Source organism: Dermochelys coriacea, chromosome 5 (genome assembly GCF_009764565.3).
Source record: "Dermochelys coriacea isolate rDerCor1 chromosome 5, rDerCor1.pri.v4, whole genome shotgun sequence".
Lineage (NCBI taxonomy): Eukaryota > Metazoa > Chordata > Testudines > Dermochelyidae > Dermochelys > Dermochelys coriacea.
In genome coordinates this window covers 107,218,164-107,243,301 of record NC_050072.1, presented here as the reverse complement: position 1 = coordinate 107,243,301, position 25,138 = coordinate 107,218,164, and the positions used below count along the sequence as shown (strand labels likewise).

The following is a 25,138-nucleotide window of genomic DNA, read 5'->3' as shown; positions in this document are numbered from 1 at the left end:
AGCTTGAGTAGAAACTGAATCATATGGCCCATGAGGTTTCAAATGGAGAGTCTAGGGTTTGGATTGATGGGAGCGTCTGTGTTGGGGAAGCTACGCCTGCGGGAATTCTGTGAAAAAAAATTAAAATTCTGCATACAATATTTTAAAATTCTGCAAAATTCTGCATATTTTACTTGTAAAAATAACATAATATAATCATATCAGTTTCAATTATTTATGGTCATTTATTTCAAAATACCTGTCAGCAAGTATGTCTGTAACAGACAACAACAAAGATTCAGGAAATGTTTTTTGACAAATAGATTTTTACTAGGCATATTAATACAGAGATCTGGATAATAATTCATTTAAACTACAGTACAGAACCATATTTCCCACACCCCTCAGAATCATTGCAAAGGTTTGGGGGAGTCAGGTGTAACAGAGGAACTGAGGGAGAGGGAATTAAATTACTAGGAAGGCATCTGGGTATGAACTTGGAGGGTTGTTGGGTATGCATGGGAAAAGTAAGGAACAGGTTATTTTGGGGGCAGGGAGGATTGTTAGGGAGTTTCCCCCATACAGACCCGGCTGACCCCTAGCCTCTCCCATTCAGTCAGGCACATCTGCCCCTTTCCCCAAATATGCCTGCAGCCCTATGTATCCTTGCACCACCTGTCCACGTGTCCCTCCACCCCCACTCAGACACCTACTCTCACCATCCCCATGTAGCCTTGCACCTCCTTCCCCTGTCCCCATGTGTCTCTGTGACCCCCACTTAGCCACCCTCTATTCTGTGTAGCTCTGAAGCCCCTCCCCCATCACCATGTGGGCCTACATCTACCTCCCCCCGTGTCCCTGTGCCTCCACTCCCATTCAGTCCCTGCACAGTCTGTCCTTCCCCCACTAGCCCTTATGAGCCCCTGTCTGACCCACTCCCCCAGCATCCCACACTGTCTGTCTCCCTATTGTCCCTGTCTCCTGACCTGGCCTGACAGGCTCTGCAGAAGTCAGGCTCTTTCTCTTCCTAGTTGGCTGGGAGCTGCTGCTGTGTTCTATTGCCACAGTGCCCTCTGGTGGACAAAAGATGGAACTGCAGCAACATTTTGGCAGAAGCTTTTTCTGTGAAAACAAATTAAAAATATGGATGGCTCATTAAGTATGCATGCATGCAGTAGTGCAGAATTCCCACAGGAGTAGGGAATGGGAGGCATCCAGAAAGCCAAGCAGATAGTAACAGAAGTGATAGTGCTGTGGCCCTGAGAGAAATCTGGATGGAAAGGCAGGTTTTGGCACAGTGAGCAAATAAACTGTCTTTTGCTGTTTGATTCCTACTATGTTCAGGGAAACAGAACTTTATGTAAAATCTTTGTAAATAAAGAAAATTGCATCAAAAATACCTTACTCTAAGTTTCTCCTCCCAATTGGAACAACCTACAAGTTTCTGAATTTTCAGATAGCTGCTCCGGTCGAAAAGAGCGGCAAAAATTATGGAATTCAAAGTATCTGTGAAGTTGAGAGCAGGATGGCTGCTGAAAAAGAAATCTACGTATTTAAATATTGAAAAACTTCAATTTATGATTTGTACTGCTTCAACTCTAGGGGTAAAATTCCAGGCAGCCAACCTTTCCCCAAAGGAGTAAATAACTTGAATAAATCTTTGGATAAATCTTGTATTCAAGTCATCATTTGCAAGATGGGTCACAGATCCTCCCCACTTCTGTCCTGCCCCTGCACTCCATCTCCTAGGTAAAATAAAGATACTTGACTTTACATATTGGAGAGTCACCAAAATAGAAAAACAATGAAGAGTCTGGTGGCACCTTAAAGACTAACCGATTTATTTGGGCATAAGCTTTCATGTGTAAAAAAAAAACCTCTCTGAAGAAGTGGGTTTTTTAGTCACGAAAGCTTATGCTCAAATAAATCTGTTAGTCCTTAAGGTGCCACCGGTCTCCTCATTGTTTTTGTGGATATAGACGAACGTGGCTACCCCTCTGATACTTGGTACTAAAACAGAAATGCTCTCCCCTCTTCATGAGCTGTTCTACACAACTTTTAGTGTTGGATAATGTGTGCCAAAACAATCTTGTAACTTAACTTCAGAATTAATTCAAATGCTTTCTTCACATTCTTCAGTTATTACAGGGTGAACTATTTCTAAGTTGGTTTTGTGCAATATACAAGCAGTTTGCTTTCCAGGAACTACCAATTAATGCACCCAGATTTCCACTTTATGCCCCTTTTGATGAAAACCTCTCTCTCTCTCTCAACAGGAGCTCCAGTTCACAAGGTTGAGGTAAAACATCAATTTCATTACTAGATTAACACTAAGTAGACTAAGTAGAAGAAAACAAAATAGCATCATAGTTTTTCCAGGGATATGGTATTTGTTGTTAAGTTACTGATGAAAATGAGAATTGTTTTCTTTGAAACTGGACAGGAATTTTGATTCTTGATCTGTTTATGAATTCTGCAAGAGTGCTGTCTAAGGATTAGCAGGGCTCCCTTGTATCTCTGCCACTGACTCAGCTTGTGATATTGGAAAGGATTTCAAAAGTGGTTTCCAGTTTTGGATCGCTCTGTTTTGATTGCCCACCTTCAGACACTGTGATCCTGATTTTCCAGTCATACTGAACACCTACAACTTCAAGTAAAGCCAAAGGGCTCTGTGAAAATCAAGCCAAATATATATAAAATATATATAAAATATGGCACCAGGTAACAGAGAGGAACAAAATTGTTAGGCCACTTTAAAAAAATGTGACCCTTAGCTTCTTTGTGTCTTGTTCACTGCAGATAATAACACTTTCCCTACCTCACAAATGTGTTATGTGGATTAATAAATTTAATGCTTTTAAATTGCTTCAAGAACTTTGAATGGAAGGTGCTGTTATAAATACAAAATATTAATCTAATTTATGGTATCATGCTGGGTCTAATAATAGCACTAGTAATATTATGTGCTATTTTGCCTATCATTCAAGTATCTCAAAGAGTTTTACAATTTGATTTTGGCAATCCTCACAACACCTCTGTGAGGTAGAGAAATAATATTATGCCCATTTTATATGTGTACGATTGACTCAGTTCTACCAGAAGAAGTGAGGAATGTACAATTTATTTAACCTTGTGTTCTGCATTTAGTTGCAGCTTCAGGTGTCTTTGTGAATTCTAAAGCCCATAAAAGATTGACTATGCTAGCAGAAAGTATAACCTTATTATTAGTGGTGATGGTAGTATTGTTTTAGTGTCTAGCGGCTGTGATCCTGTCTCAGAGCCCCACTGTGATGGGTGCTGTTCAGACACATAACAGAGATGTTTTCTGCCCCACAGAGCTTATAATAGCAGTTCTTTCCTATCACTGTCTTTACACTGTGTAAGTATACAGAACGGGAAAATCTGAGGTACTCAAAGTTATTCAGTATATGACCAGCTGTCATTCAGATCAATGTGTATCTAATGGGTAGTTCTCTATGAATAAGGCTTTACAGTTATTAGTATATATAGCTGACATAGCCCCTCCTTCCATAATGGCAAGAACTAATTTTTTTCAGACTCACGGTATCAATAGTTTAATTGAACAAAACTTCCTTAAAGGATAAACAATAGGATTTTAAGTATGCCTTTAATTGTGAAACATTATAATATGGCAATATATTTATTTGCCTTTTATAGTAAACTTGGGTCTAATCCAAAGCCCATTGAAGTCAATGGGAGTATCTTTGACTTCACTGGGCTTTGGACCCAACTCTTTGTCTTCAGTAAGAAAAATAAAGTGAGACTATATAGGCCCAAGTGGAGAAAAAGAAAATGAAAGACCATAAGTGAAGCTTAGAGAGGCAGTTTATGTATAAGGAAATAAGGGGCTTCACAGCAGTACAATTAGTATTCTGATTCATGGTAATTATTTCTGAATCTGGATTATCTACTGTATTACTCACTACAGAAGATTAGTGGTATAACTGAATTATCAGGGCCTAAGAAGTAATATTAACATTTTGTGAGAGAGAGTGGTATTTTTGTACCTCATCTTCCAGACTGGAAACTTACAGCAACTTGTTCTACCATATTCAGTGGCAAGAGGCCCAATTGTTAATATGAAATGGAGTGCAGAAGGGGGTAGCTTTGCAGTGTATCCTTCCAAGTGTAACCTTCACCCTCAGGTTTTTGGTGATCATGAGGGATCCTGGAAATATGTTTTCCATGAAAAAATGCGGAAAAACACAGGATTTGCATTTTTACACAGTATCTTCAGTTTTTACATTTTGTGCAAAAATAAAAATATATATAGGAGAACCCCATTCATCCTGGCCTCCATTATCTGGCTATCCTTATTAACTGAACCAGGGTTGACAGCCTGAGCTTTGAGCAATGGGATTCCCCTTGACAACCCTGGGCGGCGGGCTCAGATTTCTGCTGAAGCTGCCCGGTGCTGACAATGAAAGACATTTAACAAATGTGAGGTTCTTTTCTCTGATCAGCGCCAATGTCTGAAAGATGAAAATGTGGCTGAGATGCTGCATCTCTATTTTAACAACCACGGCTAACTTAGAAAGTGAGTAATGTTAATATAAAAGCAATTTTAGCTTTATTTTATGTGCATTAAAAAAATTGGAAAATATAGACAGGAGTATTTGTATATGTAAGAAATAAAAATTGCAGTTATAACAATTTTATTTTATTATAATGATTCATGGCATTGATAGGCTTGAAACTTGCTTTAAAATGGTTATATATCAATAAAACATTGTGTTCAACTGATACCTATGTATATTGTGGCTAGGGAAACTAAAGTTCAGCATTTCATTTTAATTGTGGAAAATCATTGAGTTTTATGGTATTTTTTTATTGGAGAATTTTGGGATTTTTATTATAGAAAACTAGGATCCCTGGTGGTCATGCTGTGTCGTGTAGCTGAATGCAATAAACATTATCCTATCAATACATCATCTAATAAAATAGTAGAGAATTGGTTATATATTAACATTTGGCTATTGGTAGCATTAAGAGGCCTTTAGGATGTGTTTGTATGGGTGTGAATCTCTTCTGTCAAAATGCAATTTAAATTACCTCCTATAATAAGGTTAATGTTTAAGATAGACCTAATCCACTGAAAAGACTCCATTTAGATATAAACATTAAGAAGGGTATAACCAAATTATCAGCGAACATAGAGAATCCATAATTCAATGTCCTTGGTGGGCAAAGATAACTTCTTTGACTGTCCCAGGGAACTTTTTTGTATTAAATATATTTTGGGTCTCTTTCTTCCCGCACAGTTCTCCCAACCTTTCTTTTTATTGGAACATAAAGTATGTGCAGTTTACACAGCCCCACCTACTCACAGCCTGGGGAAATCCTTGTCTACTAGATGAATCATTCTCTTGCAGAAACCCAGTGTGTACTGCCACTTTGATTGATGTTGACAGGACTGAGTCCCTCTAGATGAGAGAAATGAACCCCTAAAATACTCCCTACCTCTATTTTAATAGATCCTTCTATTTACCAAAGAAATATAAAACCTATAGTATTTTTTCAAAGGCGCTAACTAATTAAAATTTCCATTTGGTATCCACTTATACCATGAATTAAAAAGTAGGATAATCAATACATCCTCATCACAGTGATTCCCAAATATCCATCCAGAATCTTTACAAATACATCAGAGAAAACGTGAATGCCTGAATTGTATATGCCAGTTCTGCAGCCGCTTCCAGACACACCATGTGAGAAAATCCTGAGCCACAGATATTGTGATCAACAATTATAATGATGATATTAAGGCCAAGGCCCTGGGTGAAGAAACAAATGGTGATAGAATCAGGAAGGAAAAAACCCACGTTTTCTGTTATGGTAGGACAGCTTATTTGAGTAGATAAATTTAATCATAAAGTGAGGCCACACTGCTCAACTTACCAAAGCTTCCATGAAGGAAACAATATGGAACAAAGATTCAGTTGCAAGGAGCTAGAGATACACAAATGCAGGAAGATTTATGCAATGTAGAGTTATGTTCTTAAGGCCTAAACTCCTTTACCCCTCTCCTCAAGGGGGAGAATGTGCTGTCTCTGGTGAATTACAGGAAAGTGTCTCCTTCTTTCATTTCTTCATACCCAACATCCTCTGCATCATGCTGCTACCTCTTTTGAAAAATGTCAATGATAACACATTCATTTAAAACCTGTGGTGTGTTAAGGACATTGATAAGCCATGGCCTGTGCCCTGAAGACCTTGCAGTCCATTATATATGAGTAATATGAATTTATTCCACCCAGTTAATCAATTGCAATTTTTGCATTTTATTTTGTAAATAGGAATTTAAGTCAATCTCATTTCCAATCAAACATGTCATCATATCTCTGTGTGTATGTACACAGGTGTAAAAGGATAAGAATGTCCACCGTGAATAGTATATATCTAATGGAGGACAAACGCAGGTTTCAATGGAGCTTAAACCTAGGCTCTACCTGTGCATGTGTAGCTTACACACACTTGCATATTCACAGGTGTAGAAACCTCACTAAAGTTCCTGATGGACATGCCTCTAGCATGGTGAAGTCTCCAGTATGTGTAGGGACAGTGGAGTTTGTGGTGGTGATTGAGTGATCACAGAGCACACAGAGTTGCCTTTTATGCTTCCTTTCCTGCAGTCCCTGAAGGAGAGGGTCACGGCATGGACAAAGATGAAGTGTATAATAGAACTGGGTGGACAACAGAAATCTCTTACAGCCAAAATAAATAAATAAAAATCACATTTTTAGAAGAATAATCATCCTGAATTGAGACACAGGTAAAATGGTGATTTTCCTCTCCACTCCTCCCAAAGGGATTTCCAAAAAGAAATTGGTTTTGGGAGAACCAAAATTGAATTTTCTAGCTGGCTGCTGCTCCTTGTCAATTTTATTTTTTAAAGTGAAATTGACAATAGCTTTGCATGTTGGCATCTGGGGAGCTGTCATTTAATTTATCCCAATAGAAAACTGAAAATTCTGGGTAATCGTTCTGACTGAAAATTCCTCACCAGCTCTAGTGAAAAGCATTCCAACAATGCCCATCTAGATATGATCCTTACAGGACTATAGCCAGCTGGCACCATTAAGAACAGTGGTTCTCAACCTTTCCAGACTACTGTGCCCCTTTCAGGAGTCTAATTTGTCTTGTGTACCCCAAGTTTCACCTCACTTAAAAACTACTTGCTTACAAAATTCTACATAAGAATACAAAAGTGTCAAAGCACAGTATTATTGGAAAATTGCTTACTTTCTCCTTTTTACCATATAATCATAAAATAAAGAAATTAGAATATAAATATTGTGCATATATTTCGGTGTATAGTCTATAGGTTACTATAAACCAGTCATTGTATGAAATTTTAGTTTGAACTGACTTCACTAGTGCATTTTATGTAGCCTGTTGTAAAACTAGGCAAATATCTAGATGAGTTGATGTACCCCCAGGGATACACATAGCCCTGTTTGAGAACCACTGACTGAGAACAGCCCTCAGATGGCTTTAAATTGCATCAAGGCTGAAGCAGAGAATCTGGGTATGGTAACCATTTCCCTGACAGCCCACTCTCTGCCATACCCAGTGTAAGCTGATTGCAGAAGAAACTCTACCATGCAAAATCCAGCATGCATATAGGCAATGCATTATCTGGGTTGGTGTCCATGAAAAAGTGAAAGCTGCCTAATGACACCAGGTATATTGAACAAACAGCCTCATGTCTAATATCTAAGAGAGCCAATTACTGTTGCTTAAGACCTTTACAGCTTACCATATTTAACTCACAGCCTTATGCACGGAGGGCCGGCAGGATCAGGTCCTTTATTTGTGATGGAAATGAATCCTTTACAACTGACAAGACATCACCATATAAATAACTTTAAAAATAAAAAAGGCAGGCATATGAAATCATTATCCCCAATCAAAAAGCTGATTTTCATTTTTAATCACCAAGTACATTTAATATTATTCTCCAAAACATATTTGTAGACAGTCTGGGCAGGTGTATGTCTGAAAAAGGTCAAGGCAAAACACAAGCATACTTAACAAATATATTTTTGAACAGTGTTCATAGAAATCTCTTTTTGTTGCATAGCAACCATCTTTTTAATTACTATGTGCAATCTAGATTTTAATAATTTAATTCATATTTTTCCCTTCCATTAAATTGTTATATCCAATAGATTTAATGAATTCAATTCTTTGCCTGTTTTAAAGTTTAAAAGTTGTTCTTCACAGAACAGAAGTGATAAAGATTTAGCATTGCCTAGAGAATGGATGACTTACATTTCTAGGCCCCAACCTCACAAGTTACTCCTTGTGGTTGAACCTTTGTAGTTGCATGGAGTGTCAGGGAAGTCAATAGAGCTTCATGCAACCTCAAGGATCCAACTACAAGGAAAAGTTTGCAAAAGTGGGATTGAAGCCAACATTTTCAGAAGTATCAGTAATTTTGGGTGCTTAATACGCTTTTAAGAGGCCTGATTTCAGAGGCTGAGTGTTGATCACCGTCTCCAAAACAGGGCCTGCTTAGGGTTGTCTCATCTTAGTTACCCAAAGTCAACAGAGACTTTTGAAAAATATTGGCCCTCTGCTACTTTTTATGCATCAAGCTGTTAGCGAGAAATTAAATATTCAGTGGAATCATGAAGGATTTCCAAAAGCATTTCACAAATATAACCAGGTGATATACAGGCCATGAACAGGAATTATTTAAATGGCTGAAGAAATGCCACTGTGTCTGGGGTGAAATGAAGCAGTTGTTTCACAGTACAGTGCAAAGCTACTTGTAGTTTTAGGGTGCAAGAAAGGGAGAAATTCCAGAATGTAGGCAAAATGTAGTTACTTAGTCTGGAATGTGCTTACTAGGTTGGGAAAAATGAGCACCAAAACAAAAAAAACCCACCATCAATCCCCTGAATTTTGAGGAAGAATGAAAGGAATCTTATTCTCATAATAGCTTGTAAACATAAACTAGTGTCCGCTGTTCAGTAATATTGACGTTTCTGTTGCCAGGCAGTGAGTGTTTTTCCCCAGCAGGATTATCCATTTTGTGTTTGAGAAAGTATGTTGGCTGGATTCTCTGTGTGCATTTACTCTGCTCACTACTCTTCAAGTCTTACAAAATGTGTCTCTCAGTCCCTTAAATTTTCAATGTGTAGGCATCATTTTGGGCAATACAGCATATATTTAAGGGATTTTCCCCCCCATCCATTTTTACCAATTTTGAACTTGAAGAGCATCGCAAATTTATATTCTTTCTGAATTAAATATATGGTAATTGGAATAAAGCAACACACAAAGGGCATATTGCAGTGTCCTGATATTTTTAGCCTTGAAAATTGTTTTGCATAATGGAATATTATGGCGTGGCACGGTGTGATATATTGGGGAGGAGGATGGTTCATATTTCTGTTTCCAGAAAAGAAATTTAGCATTTTTTTTAAATCAACTGATAAGATTTCATATAACATTATATTTTCTTTATCTCTCTTGCATATGACCCAAATGTTCTTTGCAATGATCAAAGCTGTATAAAATTCTTAGGAAGTTCATCCCTTCCCCCATACCTATTCCATCCCCCACATCCACACATATAAACCTCTCACAACCCTAACAAACACAGAAATTATTAAACTAGTTATGAATTTATTTAAAAAACTACCCCTTTCATGAAATTTTCACATGCGGGATGTTAAAGCAGAAAATGTATAGCCTTCTGGGCAGAAACAGCTTACCTCCTAATACGAAGATAAACGTTTTACTTTAATATCTCTTTCATTATAGCATGTTTATCTAAATGGAATTAATAAAGTACCTACTGCAGGTTTCCTGCACTGATTGCATGTGAATTTGTGGATGTTAATATTCAAGGGCATTAAAACAAAAATAAAAGAAATGAGATCCTTTCAAATAAGACATACTTTAATGTTTGGTCTCATAAAATAAAATAAGCATTATAAAAAATGAAGCCTATAAACATCAGGGAGATGGATAAGTTGACACATCATTCTGCATATCTCTGTTTAATAATATTATATTTCATTTCCCATGGTAAGACAACAGTCATTACCCAAAGCAGCCATTCGTAAACAGCCATTGTGAACAGATTGCATCCTCGTTGGTGGTATGATAATTGAAATAAGTTTACCAGTCTTTTATGAGAAAATACCAGATGTATAAAATACCTATTAATCAACTCACTCGCTTTTACAAACGTCAGTTTCAGTACTGATGGCTATTAAAGAATAAATGGAATAAGAGGGGAAAAAAATCAGGGCATTAGTACCGTGATTCAAGTGTGCAGTGTGTTGCTTGCAGTAAATGTGGCATTGTGTTCACTGATGGACTCCTTTGGTCCAAGCTTATGGCTATTGTTTCCCACCATTCGTCATTTTTTGGGTCTGGTGACTAAAGGGAGTGCATTCAAAATTCCTTTATGAACGATTATCTAAAAAGCCAACTGCCAGTCAAACCCCTTCTACATTTTTAAATCACATTTTTTGGTGACAATTTCTGCATCTATGTGATGGTCTGTGGGGGCACTACCGTGGTCCACAGTATACAAGGATAATCCAGTTGCACTTTCCCCTTTTCTTGAAGTCAGTGTTTGATTGGTGCGGGTGGGGCAATGCAGCTGGATTTAATGCCTTAAGTACTGGCTGCTGGAGATACAGAAGGGGCAGAAATAATATCCAGGTGTGGAGGGCTGAGTGAATCAGTTTTGGGAATCTTTTCCTTGTTTGTTTTGCTTCTGGTTCACTTGGATTTTGATTTTTGGCTGATTAAAGATTTGCTCTTTCTGATTCCTGTAGTGTTTGTTGCTTCTGAGTCATCCCACCATTTACATAAAATGTCAAGGAGTTGTGGGATTTCATACATATGTAGAAACCAAATAAGCTGGTGAAATGAGTGATGAAACAGCAGAAGAAATGTGCTACAATGATTTATACAATGATGCCAGCAGCAACATCAGTAACAGTAGGGCACTGGAGGACAGGATAAGACAAACTGTTCCTGTGCTTGAGCAAGATGCCTCATGCTGGAGGTGGGAGGTACAGGGACATCAAGGAAGTAGACAAAGGTATAGATCTTGGAACTAGGGGTGCTGAAGGTGAAGCCGCACACACTGGCTTGAAGTTATTTCTGTCATATACAGGGTTTACAATTTGGTTCAATTGCTCTGAGCACCCCCACTATAAAATTGTTCCAGCACCCCTGGACAAATGGGGCCAGAAGATAACTGATGCAATTCTTGAGACAAGAGCACACCAGTAAATACAAGGTTAGTGATCCTTAGGATTGTGTCATGCCTGACAGAGGAGCCTTAAATGGCCTATCAGGCAGGATTTAATGTCTTTCACTCACTTCTCAAAGCAGCCATTTTGGATTGTTGGGGTTCTCTGAGGTGGGCCATTGCCTGTGGTTCAGAGCAGACAGGTTCATTCCAAGCTATTTAACTCAAGTAGGGCACTGCAGCTCCAGGATATCTGCACAAGCAGTTGAAAGCAGATTATCTTTAATCCTTTTGGCTGGACGTAAAGAGTGGGTATTTTCCTTTGGAGAAGTAGCTAGTAGCAATTAATACTGGTGGAGAACTTCAAAAGTTCCATATGTGCAGGACTGTAATCCTGTCTGGGAAACTGAGGGTCAGGGCATTCAAGCCAGATGGTAAAGGGATTGCAAAACAAACAAACAAAAACACCCCACAGTTGTTCTCTCCTGAAGTTTTAGGCAGGATGGGGGACAGGCTGTCCTGTGGCTATAGGAACCACCCTAATGGACAAAGGGCAATGCTAGATTGGGTTTGATGGGAAGCTCCATGAGCTTTTCTGTCCAATCTCTTTGGCCCAAAAGATGTGAAGAAGTGTTGCTTAAGTAAGAAAGGCATATAATGGTTGCAAAGAAGGAACCACAGAAAAATTGTGCAGCTAGTATTAGTCTGCTCTCTTGAGATGTCCTTGGGAGATTCGCAGTGGAAGGTCCAGTGTGTATATTTTGCTTTGTATTCAATTTCTGAACTGTGATGAACATTAACAAGTAAAATATCTTAGGATGAAATTTCCAAAAAACACCTGTGGGAGTTAGGCACCCCACTTCCATTGAATTTCAATGAGTTGGTCACCTCACTCTCTTAGATACCTTTGAAAACTCCATTCTTACAAATTAGAGATGGAAAAGGCCTGTTAGGTCCCCTAGACAACAATTCTGCAAATTTTTACTTGCAGGCTCAAATTTACTCACATGGGCAGTTCCCCTGAAGTCAACAGGACTATCAAATGTTTGAAGTTAAATATGTGTGTAAGCATTTGCAGAATTGCTGTCTGGATCAATTTCCCTGTCACTGCAGGACTGTCACATATTTAGGGTTATGTCCAACCTGTTTTTAAATTGCTCAAGTTCCAGAGCTTCCCTTAAGATATCTTCATACAAGTCTCACCATCAATCAGGTTTTTTTTCTCGAACTGTGCCCTACATTTTTATTTGTTTAGTTTCATGCCCCTTACTCCATTTTGTATCCCCTTATACCACTGTAAACTATTCCAATCTCTTGTTTGTGTTTTGCACCTTTTAAATACATTTTGGTTTGACTAAACATCAAAGCAACTTTGAAATCACATGTTGGCAAACCAGTTAATGATGCTAAAGAAAAAGGATATTTTGGCTAAGAAAAGCCAGTGTAGAGTCTATTCATATGTAACACAGAGTGGCCTAACCTATTATGATATTAAATCATTAAACCACAATATATCATTTCTTCTCCTGCTGCATGACATCATTTTGGAACTGTGATCCACAACCACAGTGACTGATGACAAATGCAGTCACTGGAAAGAAAACACAATCCCTGTAATGAATTAAATGAAAAACTAACCAGAACAGCAGAACATATTGCACTTTCAAGCCAGCTATTATGGTTTGTATCCTGGGGTGTCAGATGATGTAATAATCTGCTACAGAAAATGTAGTAGTATTGTTGCCTGACAGTTAAGACACTATACAATGTTTAATTACTCTCGGAAGTAAAGTACATAGTTCAATATGCATAGTATTGGCTACTGCCATTTTAGATTCTAGTTCTTGCAGCTGTCAGGAAATGTAAACTTTATGGGTGTTTTGTTTAGGTAGGAATCCTGAGCATTTACAGATCTCTTTTCAAATTATTTTATTATGATCTCTTTTGCCTTTCCTCAACTTCTTCTCAGCAGTCACCTCCTTTCCAGTGATAATGTCAGAATCCTAGGCTGACTTTTTAAGTTATATCAATGGAAATTTGAACCCGGAAGAAGTGAGATGTAATATTAAATGTACACTAAAAACTTACCTGAGTCACTTTTGCCTTTTGTAAGCGTTTAAGCCAAAAATAAACTCTATTGTGGTCACAAAATGGTCACTTTGGGTGCTTAAATTCCACCTTCTTTGATGCCCTCTAAAGCTTTTTTAGATATTTCGGAAAGGCACATACTGCTTTCTTACATCAACAGTAACTTTTAAAAGGGAGAACAATATAAATTCTATTTCTTTCTTGTTAAACACTCTTTACTACTTGTGGTGGTATTTGAAATTACAGACTGCAGTCAAATATTCTATATTGCATTATGCAGACCAGAAAATATGTGCCTATTTCAGATATTACATAATATTTCCCACCAATAAAATCCATCAGACTAATGTTTTAACATCTTACAGTGAAATCTTGAAAGCATATGGAACCATCCATTCACCATAATATGTGGATTGAGATTGCACAGCCAACACAATACTCGGGTATTTTCTTCTTCTTCTTGCTCTGGCTCCTCTACAGTTTTCCTTTTATGCCTTCATCTCTGGGTGACACTTGTTTTCATCCACACCACATTTGAAATCTGTGCTATGGACTCTGTAGTTGAGTAATAGACTCTTATATGAATAAGTGATGAATTAGGGGTGGCTTCAGATCAGCTTCTAAGAGCAGGTGTAACCTACCAAGAGGTGATGCACAATAGATGTATCTTTGGGATGACTGAAAATACATTTGGCATCAGTTATGATTAATTTAAAACTCACACAATTAAAAACCAAGTAAAGTCCAACTTTAGTCTTGAAAACATAAAAGCAAAAATTTGTGTTCCTGTGGCTACAGAAATCCAATAATTTTAAAATATTCATTGCTGTTAAGTGACTCCTTGTACTTAGCAAAGGCCTTATACATTTTATTTACTTACCATTGTTACTCTAGTGAACTGACTTGCATTTCTTTCCTGAAAGAGCAGGTATGGCTTAGCAGCTATTCAGTGCCTGTGTGAGAGCATTTTGTCAGCATTTTGTAACCTTTGTTTGAGTAATATTTTAGCCAGAAATAAAACTGCTGTATATCAAAGAGAGATTCTGAAAACAACTATAGAAAATGTTGAAATTATCTTGAGGTATATAGAGGGGCATGGGATCCTTGTCACATATATCAGAGCAACCAATAAAAGCAGGAAAGCTACTAGAGTTTTCTGTATAGTATAAAATGTTTTATTAGTTGGCGGTGTTTCTAAAAAAAAAGTTTGAGGTAAAACAATTCTTTATATATCTATATCTATATCTATATCTATATATATATATATTTTAAACTGAGACTACTCCAAAAAAACTTCATTCTGATTCTCTTCCTCCCTCTCTCCCCCCACCCCCCTATATATCGATAAATAGATAGATCTTGAGTTGTAAAGCTGTGAGTAATAATCCATAGTGGAAGGGATCCTGAATCTTGGTTCCTGTAGAATTCACTTGCTTCACTGTTAAATGGTCAACGTACTGTGATACAGCATGGCCAGAAGGCAGCAGGAGAACGATATAGGAAAGATATGTAAATCCCAGGATGAGGAGAAGCCTTATTCCCTGTAGAGAGAAGAAAGGTTTCTATAGATTAATTAAAAGCACCTGAAGCCAATTAAAGCACCTGAAGCTAGTTACTTGATAAAATCCCCCTGCTTCAATCAGCCGGGGGAAGGAGTTGGAGCAGAGAGTAGTTTGGAGAAGTGCCATGGCTGGTTAGAAAACCAAGACCCTAGGTAAAGAGACACATAGCTTGTGCAGAGAGAGAGAGAGGGCAGGAAGCCCCACAAGCTGAAGATCAGGAGAGGGAAGTACCCCAGGGGAAGGAAGCACTAGTTCAAGTGGTCTACCACTATCCCTAGGGCCCCTGGGCTGGGATCCGGAGTAGAGGGTGGGCTGGGTCCCTCCCTCTCCATAACCCTTCTCTGGGTTACTAGTAGGACAGAAGATACCGCAGTTCAGGGGCAGGAAACTGCCCCCTGGAACTCCCCCCAGAAGAGGAAGCGCGGGACCCATCATAATCATACCGGCAATTTGCCACAATACCAATATTTAATTTGTGGAAGACTTGAATGGGAGAATGCTATCCAGGCCATTCTTCCCATTCCTCTGCTATGCAGAAAGATCAGCTCACAACCAGTACAAAAGAGAGCACAAGCCAGTTCCAAATGAGACTAAATGTGCATGTAAAATAGCTAATGAAGGAAATAGTTTCAGCCATAAAGTTCTCCACTGTAGGCAGAACTCATAAAAGTGCTTTGGCCAAAATCATTTCTAGAGCTCCTGGCACAAGTAACTCAGCCAGGCACTGGGAACCTCCACAGGGAAAAGCTAAAGGAATACACCTGTCAGGATGCAGAGCAATGATGCAGTAGAAATCTGACCTGCACACCCTTCCTCTCTTCATGGAGGAGACGCACAGATAGAGAACAAGATTATCTATATAGTGACAGACAACCTGATCCTACATCTACACCCACCTTGGCCCTCTCACTGCCCAATATTAACCAGTTTTAAACAGGGTTTGGTATACAGAGACCTCAACCTGCTTAGTACCATGGCAAACACACCATTAACCATCTTTTTAATCTTTTTCCTAACGATACAAAAAAGGAAGGAAAAACAGTTAAACTGTTTGAAATGTAAAGAATTAAATAAGTGTGTGGTGGTTTTCTTTTTATTTTAACGTATCTTGTTCCCATTCCCTTTGGCTGCAAGTAGTCTTTAGAAGAAAATCACTCCTTCTTTCACAGTCTCTTGTGTAGTAACTGTCCTTTTATGGGAAAAGAGAAGTTGGTTGAAAGGGGCTGAAGCAGTTGTTGAAGTCTGATCCTGTTTCCTTAATGACACACACACACAGAGGAAAGACAGAACTGCATTTTTAATCGCAGGTGTTGACTCTCACTCACAACTTCACTGCTGGAAAAACATAGGCATGGCACCGCTGAGAGACCTGGCAAAGTTGTTAGCCACTGAGAGACCTGGCAAAATTATACCAACATTGAGTTGTTTAGGGAAGTGGTTTTCAAACTTTTGCTGGTGACTCAGCTGAAGAAAATTGTTGATGCTCACAACCCAATGGCGCTGGGGATGAGAGGTTCAGGGTGTGGGAGGGGGCTCTGGGCTGGGGCAGGGGGTGCAGGCTCTGGGGTGGGACTCAGGGCTGGGGTAGGAGATTGGGGCGTGGGGTAACCTCAGTCAGCAGCGCAGCGGGGGTGCTAAGGCAGGCTTCCTGCCTGTCCTGGCACTGAAGGACCACATGGCACCCTGGCAGCGGCCAGCAGCAGATCTGGCTGCTTGGTGGAGGCATGCAAGCGGCTCTTGCCCACAGGCACCCCCCCTGCCCAGCTCCCATTGGTTAGTTCCAAGCCAATGGGAGTGCAGAGGTAGTGTTCGGGATGGGGGTAGCATGTGGAGCCCCATCTTCCCCCTTCCTCCCCCATCACAGGAGCCGGACCTACTGCTCACTGCTTCTGGGGCTCAGCGCAGTGTCAGAACAGGTAGAATTTAGCCAGGCAGCACTGCCGACGGGACTTTTAACGGCTCGGTTGGTGGTGCTGACCAGAGCTGCAGCGACCCAGAGCCTTACGTTCTGAGACCCAGTACTGGGTCATGCACAACCTGCAGTTTTAAAACCACTGGTTTAGGGCATTGTTTTTATCTGCCTTTCTGGTAGCAGACTTATGGCAGTTTTGCATAAGTGTTGTAGTCTTGGCTGGACAAGACAGACTCTTATTAGACAAAAGGAGACCTATAGGTAGGAGAATAAATAAGGTGGGGAAGGAAAGGGAGACACAAAGGCAGTGGGGTGAAAAAGTCACACATCCTGGGTGCTGATTGGGATCTAGCTGGAGGAGGTGAAGGTGCCAGCAGGGACCCTGTCTCCTGCTGGTCTGGCCAGGACATTTCTGAGGATTAGGATGGCAAAGGCCCTGAGTTGGTATGATGGGTCCCAGGAGATGGTGAGCATGGCAGTCGTGATGGGAAAACTCACTCGTTCCTGTTTTCTCATCTTTCGGTCAGCCAGCATTCACATTCATTCATCTGAATTTTCACCCCAAAGTCTCTTGTTTTTGAGAAGCCCAAAAAGAAAGTGATGGGTGATATAGCCCATTCTCTCATTATTTTGTTTACTAGTAAGACCTGATTTCTGACATACCAATTTTGGTCCATTGATTTCTAGTCCCACGTTTCTCTTGTTTACCAGGCATAATCTTAACATGGTTCTTGAACTATATCAGAAGGCCTTTTTGTTTAAACCAATTCAATCTTTGTCTCCCTTTTGCACCATTTATTGTTGCGTAGTTAAAATATTTCATAAACTTCTATCCACTTTCCCACAGTTGAGCTCAGTTAGGATAAATTTCTTGGCCCAATTATTACAACATGGTGTTGGGGACATGCTTTTATTTAGAACATGATACAGTTCTGTGGTGACCTAGAATCCTATTTTCGACGTCTCAGACTCAAGGAATATTTCCAACACACCTCTGACCAACATATTAACCCACAGAGACCTTCCTGCCAACACTACAAAAAGAAGGATTCTGGGTGGACTCCTCCTGAAGGTCGAAACAGCAGCCTGGATTTCTACATAGACTGCTTCCGCCGACATGCACGAGCTGAAATTGTGGAAAAGCAGCATCGCTTACCCCATAACCTCAGCCATGCAGAACACAGTGCCATCCACAACCTCAGAAACAACTCTGACATCATAATCAAAAAGGCTGACAAAGGAGGTGCTGTCGTCATCATGAATAGGTCGGAGTATGAACAAGAGGCTACTAGGCAGCTCTCCAACACCACTTTCTACAAGCCATTACCCTCTGATCCCACTGAGAGTTACCAAAAGAAACTACAGCATTTGCTCAAGAAATTCCCTGAAAAAGCACAAGAACAAATCCGCACAGACACACCCCTGGAGCCCCGACCTGGGGTATTCTATCTGCTACCCAAGATCCATAAACCTGGAAATCCTGGACGCCCCATCATCTCAGGCATTGACACCCTGACAGCAGGATTGTCTGGCAATGTAGACTCCCTCCTCAGGCCCTTCGTTACCAGCACTCCCAGCTATCTTCGAGACACCACCGATTTCCTGAGGAAACTACAGTCCATTGGTGATCTTCCTAAAAACACCATCCTAGCCACTATGGATGTAGAAGCCCTCTACACCAACATTCCACACAAAGATGGACTACAAGCCGTCAGGAACAGTATCCCCGATACTGTCACGGCTAACCTGGTGGCAGAACTTTGTGACTTTGTCCTGACCCATAACTATTTCACATTTGGTGACAATGTATACCTTCAAATCAGCGGCACTGCGATGGGTACCCGCATGGCCCCACAGTATGCCAACATTTTTATGGCTGACTTAGAACAACGCTTCCTCAGCTCTCGTCCCCTAATGCCCCTATTCTACTTGCGCTACATTGATGACATCTTCATCATCTGGACCCATGGAAAAGAAGCTCTTGAGGAATTCCACCATGATTTCAACAATTTCCATCCCACGATCAACCTCAGCCTGGACCAGTCCACACAAGAGATCCACTTCTTGGACACTACGGTGCTAATAAGCGATGGTCACATAAACACCACCCTATATCGGAAACCTACTGACCGCTATTCCTACCTACATGCCTCTAGCTTTCATCCAGATCATACCACTCGATCCATTGTCTACAGCCAAGCGCTACGATATAACCGCATTTGCTCCAACCCCTCAGACAGAGACAAACACCTACAAGATCTCTATCATGCATTCCTACAACTACAATACCCACCTGCTGAAGTGAAGAAACAGATTGACAGAGCCAGAAGAGTACCCAGAAGTCACCTACTACAGGACAGGCCCAACAAAGAAAACAACAGAACGCCACTAGCCATCACCTTCAGCCCCCAACTAAAACCTCTCCAACGCATCATCAAGGATCTACAACCTATCCTGAAGGATGAGCCATCACTCTCTCAGATCTTGGGAGACAGACCAGTCCTTGCTTACAGACAGCCCCCCAATCTGAAGCAAATACTCACCAGCAACCACACACCACACAACAGAACCACTAACCCAGGAACCTATCCTTGCAACAAAGCCCGTTGCCAACTCTGTCCACATATCTATTCAGGGGATACCATCATAGGGCCTAATCACATCAGCCACACTATCAGAGGCTCGTTCACCTGCGCATCTACCAATGTGATATATGCCATCATGTGCCAGCAATGCCCCTCTGCCATGTACATTGGCCAAACTGGACAGTCTCTACGTAAAAGAATGAATGGACACAAATCAGACGTCAAGAACTATAACATTCAAAAACCAGTTGGAGAACACTTCAATCTGTCTGGTCACTCGATCACAGACCTAAGAGTGGCTATCCTTCAACAAAAAAGCTTCAAAAACAGACTCCAACGAGAGACTGCTGAATTGGAATTAATTTGCAAACTGGATACAATTAACTTAGGCTTGAATAGAGACTGGGAATGGATGAGTCATTACACAAAGTAAAACTATTTCCCCATGGTATTTCTCCCTCCCACCCCACCCCCCACTGTTCCTCTGATATTCTTGTTAACTGCTGGAATTAGCCTACCTGCTTGTCACCATGAAAGGTTTTCCTCCTTCCCCCCCCTGCTGTTGGTGATGGCTTATCTTAAGTGATCACTCTCCTTACAGTGTGTATGATAAACCCATTGTTTCATGTTCTCTGTGTGTGTGTATATAAATCTCTCCTGTTTTTTCCACCAAATGCATCCGATGAAGTGAGCTGTAGCTCACGAAAGTTTATGCTCTAATAAATTTGTTAGTCTCTAAGGTGCCACAAGTACTCCTTTTCTTTTTGCGAATACAGACTAACACGGCTGCTACTCTGAAACCTCTAAAATACTAGGTATAAGCATTATTTACACACTTTAGATCTGAACTCCCTTTGCTGTGCTGTGGAGATGGAGCATGGAAATGTTCTGTCACCTACAGCCGGGTCAAGATTTTCAAAAATAAGAATCTAAAGTTAACTCCCTAAGTCCATTTTTAGACACCTACGTGATTTTCAGTAGTTCTGAGCACCAGACATTAGGTGGTGCCTAATATTGATTTAGGAGCCTGACTCTTGGGTCTCCTTTTTATGAAAATCTCTCTCTAGGCATTCAGCTTTAGTGCCAACAATTAGTAGGAGCATTTAGCACCCCCTCTCAGAAGTCACACTTTAGCTTATGAATTTCCTGAGCAGAAGAATAACATGACCTCAGATTCCATTTAATCTTCAATGGGCTTTGGATGAGATCCAGAATTGAAAGGAGTTAGGAGGTATTCAACATAAATAGCTTGCTACTCCTAAAATCACCATAATGTATAGCTTACTCATGTGACAGAGTAGCAGCCGTGTTAGTCTGTATTCACAAAAAAAAAGGAGTACTTCGAGACTAACAAATTTATTTGAGCATAAGCTTTCGTGAGCTACAGCTCACTTCATCGGATGTTTTCCACCGAATGCATCCAATGAGGTGAGCTGTAGCTCATGAAAGCTTATTCTCAAATACATTTGTGAGTCTGTAAGGTGCCACAAGTACTCCTTTCTTTTTTACTCATGTGAGTAATCCTTATATTAGACCAACTGACTATGCAGCAATCTCCCCAGCCCCACTCATTTACACCTAAAACCAAAGCTCTATCCTTCTATGCAACCAGGGCTCCCATCCTCATGAACAGCAAATTGTTTCTGATTAGAGTGTGGTAGTTAATGCATATAAATTCCTACACTGATGTACAGTTTGTTTTTCTCTTCATGCTGCATTTTCTCCTGGAGCTTGGATAGTGTCACTGTAAATCAGCAATCATTAGTTCCTGGAAATCCTAAATCCTGTACATTAATGGGAAATAATAAATCTAGTAAGTTTTCTACAGCAATCATGTTTAACTTCTCTTACTGCATTTGACTTACATGACTGTTGTGAGACCCACAAACACACAGAACACAAAAATCAGCCAAAGGAATTAAAACAAAACAAACAAAAACATAGCTTTAATTTTTTTAAAGGTTTCTATAGTCTTTCCTATTAAACCTTTAAATTGTTTTCCCATTCATTTTTCTGATGACTCATTCATCACTCTGACAGCCAGATTCCAAAACATCCAGATGTGCTGAACATGAACATAACTGAAGAATTTGTTTCCTTGGAAACCAGATGAAAGCCTTCAGAACAACTCCATCTCCTGCTTAGCTTTCCTTTCTCTCTGAAGGAATAACAAGAAAGGAAGTTCAGAAATAACAGAACCAGACAGGTGGATCCAGATTATCCCCTCCATTTACGTGAGCAGAGGGTAACCTGCTTGGAAAGAATGCCCTTAAAGGAAGGGAGAGTTTTACAGGTCTGTGGTTTTGGCCCTTTCCTTTTTTGATTCTGCAGAAAAGGACCTAGGGGTTAGAGTGGACGACAAGCTGGATATGAGTCAACAGTGTGCCCTTGTTGCCAAGAAAGCTAATGGTATTTTGGGCTGTATAAGTAGGAGCATTGCCAGCAGATCGAGGGACATGATCATTTTCCTCTATTTGACATTGGTGAGGCCTCATCTGAAGTACTGTGTCCAGTTTTGGGACTCACACTACAAGAAGGATGTGGAAAAATTGGAAAGCATCCAGCGAAGGGCAACAAAAATGATTAGGGGACTGGAGCACATGATTTATGAGGAGAGGCTGAGGGAACTGGGATTACTTACTCTGCAGAAGAGAAAAATGAGGGGGGATTTGATAGCTGCTTTCAACTAAGTGAAAGGGGATTCCAAAGAGGATGGAGCTAGACTGTTCTCAGTGGTAGTAGATGACAGAACAAGGAGTAATGGTCTCAAGTGGCAGCGAGGGAGGTTTAGGTTGGATATTAGGAAACACTATTTAACTAGGAGGGTGATAAAGTACTGGAATGGGTTACTTAGGGAGGTGGTGGAATCTCCTTCCTTAGAGGTTTTTAAGGTCAGGCTTGATAATGATTCTATCATATTCTATGATTCTGTGATTCTCTATAAAGTGTAAGCCCTTCTACAGGAGAACCATGGGGGATGTGCTCTGTTCGGTAGGGTAGGAAGGAGTCTGGCAATAGCTGCCTTTCGTATCACCCTAGGCAGCACCCAGGATTACTGTGTTGATATCATCCAGTATTCATTCCTCTGAAGTCCCTTCCAAGACTGCAGGTGGATGATGTTGCTCCACACCACCCAGTTCCCTTGGTACTCCAGTTGTCCATCTGATGCTCCATGCTGCCAGAGGAAGAAGCAGCAGAGAAAAGCAACCCTTCCATCAGCCATCTCCTGATTCTTTCCATGGATCCTGGTGATTCATGTGATTGGGAAGGTGTCCCTGCCCCATGCCTAAAATCTTTGTCATTCAAGGTGGTAATTTCCTGGAAACATCATGAGTCTCTTGGCCCTTCAGTCTTCCTTCTGTGGCATCTCTGTGAGATTGGCTGTTACACATTTTTAGGACACTCTGTAGTCAAGATTCCTTTCCTTAAATTAATGATTCTCCAGCTATTCCATTCTGTGGAACCTTGATTCCTTACTTCTCGATTCTCAAAATCTTTCATTTTGCAGACCATCAGCAAGTGCTCTGCAGCTCACTGGAGGGCTTTGGGCTACAGCTGGAGAATCACTGCCATAAAAGTAAAGTTTAGCTAGGAGTTTCCAAACAGGCTTGTGCAACAATCACCATTTAATAGGAATATGAGGAAAGGGTGTCCTTGGATATATTTTTTTTGTTTACATTGTTCACATATTTGGGGTTGGGGGAAAGAAATAAAAACCCAAACTGGATGATGTGGGCAGAAAAGGGAGCAGAATGAAGTATACTTTTCCAAAATTGTCTGTCAAAATGCATGCAGAGCAACAGAGGTATCTTGCCCAGTTAATGAGCAGCAGCTATCTGGATTAGCATGTATTTGCTGGATTTCTAATTAGCTTTTTATTGTGTTAACATGGTAATATTAATATGATACATTACTTTTAGTCATGCAGGCATAAAGCCAATTTTAGGGAACTGGACTTTGAGAACAAAAGTAGAGAACTAATGAATAAGTAATTTACAAAACTACTCAGCCTAACTTTACACCAGAGAGCCAGAGTTTATAATCCCCATTTTTTTCAGCACACAATTATAATTAAACAATGTTGATTTGATTTGCACTAGCAATGGTCTTCTCTGGAAACTGGTACTTGATTAATATTTTGGCATTTCTAATAGAAGTAAAGTTTATACTAGACTGTTTCAACAGAAGTATGTTCTTTGTATAACAGGATCCAGAAAAATTTGAATGAAACATTGAATCTCTGTTCACCTCTCCCTCTTAAAAACAGATAAATTAAAAATAAAAGCTTTTGTAAGGGATAAGTTAGACTGCCTTTCATTAGAATATATAGTACCTAGGTTATTTGAATGGTAAAATTGCTTGGATTTAAGGAACATTCTTATTGATTCATGAATATTCTAAAGGGGTAAATTAATCTTTTGTGAACCCCACAGCTCTGATGAAAACTGCTGTTTAACATTCTAAAGTGCCAAATTCATTTTCTGCCAGCATAAAAGGACTTACTATAATAAAGACTTTTTATAACAGCAATAAGGCAACTCAGTGGGGTGTGGTTATCATGAAGTAATCACACTTTGAAGGATTAGACATTTTGTCTTGTGTCATACAACTCCCTAAAGGCAAGAATACATGGTGATATCCAATATCCCCCATTCAATTTTATTGCTTAATTATTATATGGGACATTCTAGCTATATATTTGTCTGACTTTATATATGAAAGGTAGTTCTTGAACTTCATAATCTGCCACACATTCTCTATAAAGTTTTGCACTGTCTGTCAAAGAATATAAAAATCAGTTAAGGGTTACAACATTTGTAAAAGGTACAAAACTTATAGATAGAGAAACTGAAGCATCAGGATGTCAGAATGAGTTGTGCAAGGAAGTCTGTTGCATAGATTGGAAAAGAACCCCTGTCTCCTCAATGGTAGTGCTATGCTTTAATCACAGGACTGTTTTTTCTCTTTGCTTAGTCTCTGAGTTATCCTACGGAATATGCAGTCTTGAGCCCTTAATATTCCACCTCTCCTACAGGGGATTGCCTGCCCTTCTAGGTGAATGCTATTGACGTGGAACACAACCTTAACTATGGCATCTCAATAATAACACTTTGTGTTCCTGTGAACCAGGCATGTCCTTCCTCCAGGATAAATGGAATTTTGAGGCTCCAGTATTGTAAGTAGCACACAATTGTGTATGGCTTAGATGAAGGGTAAACACAGCTAAATGGAGGATAATCTCTATTTAAGTGCCCTGGCCTCTAGATCTCGATGGAATTTCCCCTATATCAGTGCTAACCATACTGTTATTAATCTGCAAAGCTTTATTAGTGAACTGTTCATTAAGTATACAGAAATACATTTGAATATTGCACTGTGAAATGAATCATGTATGCATGCTGTTCCAAAAATAAGTGCTCCCAAATGCTTCTAGCATAGCAGAAAGAAAAATATCTTCCTGCTTTTCCAATTTATTTCACACTTTGAGAACAAATTTTACTTCTTTATTTTTTTAAAAAAAACTTTATCATTGTTTGTTTGAAATTCAAGTTTTTGGTCTCTTATCTCTTTTGCCTTTGGAAGGATTATGCTGAAATTTGTATATCCCATAAATATTTCATGTAATGTTTAAACAGCATATTAAGGAAACACAAGGCAGGTATCTGTAAATGTTGCTATCCAGAAAGAGCTTGATTTATTTAAAAATATATATTTTCACGGCTGTCCCAAAGTATTAGTAGATGGGTATAAGTCTTATATTCATGAT

The 25,138-nt window shown here is 39.8% G+C and overlaps 1 protein-coding gene across 48 annotated transcripts in view; it reads left to right on the top strand.

Annotated features, from left to right (window-relative positions):
- The window catches only part of PTPRD (protein tyrosine phosphatase receptor type D), a 1,712,576-nt gene that overhangs the window by 903,074 nt on the left and 784,364 nt on the right, over positions 1–25,138 (top strand). For 46 of the 48 annotated variants that reach the window (XM_043515489.1, XM_043515490.1, XM_043515533.1 and 43 more), the window contains one exon: positions 2,256–2,278. The exons of the other annotated variants lie outside the window; for them this stretch is intronic. The gene's annotated coding sequence lies outside the window, so the exon portion shown is untranslated. The remainder of the gene's footprint in view (positions 1–2,255; positions 2,279–25,138) is intronic. 48 annotated transcript variants of the gene reach the window in all.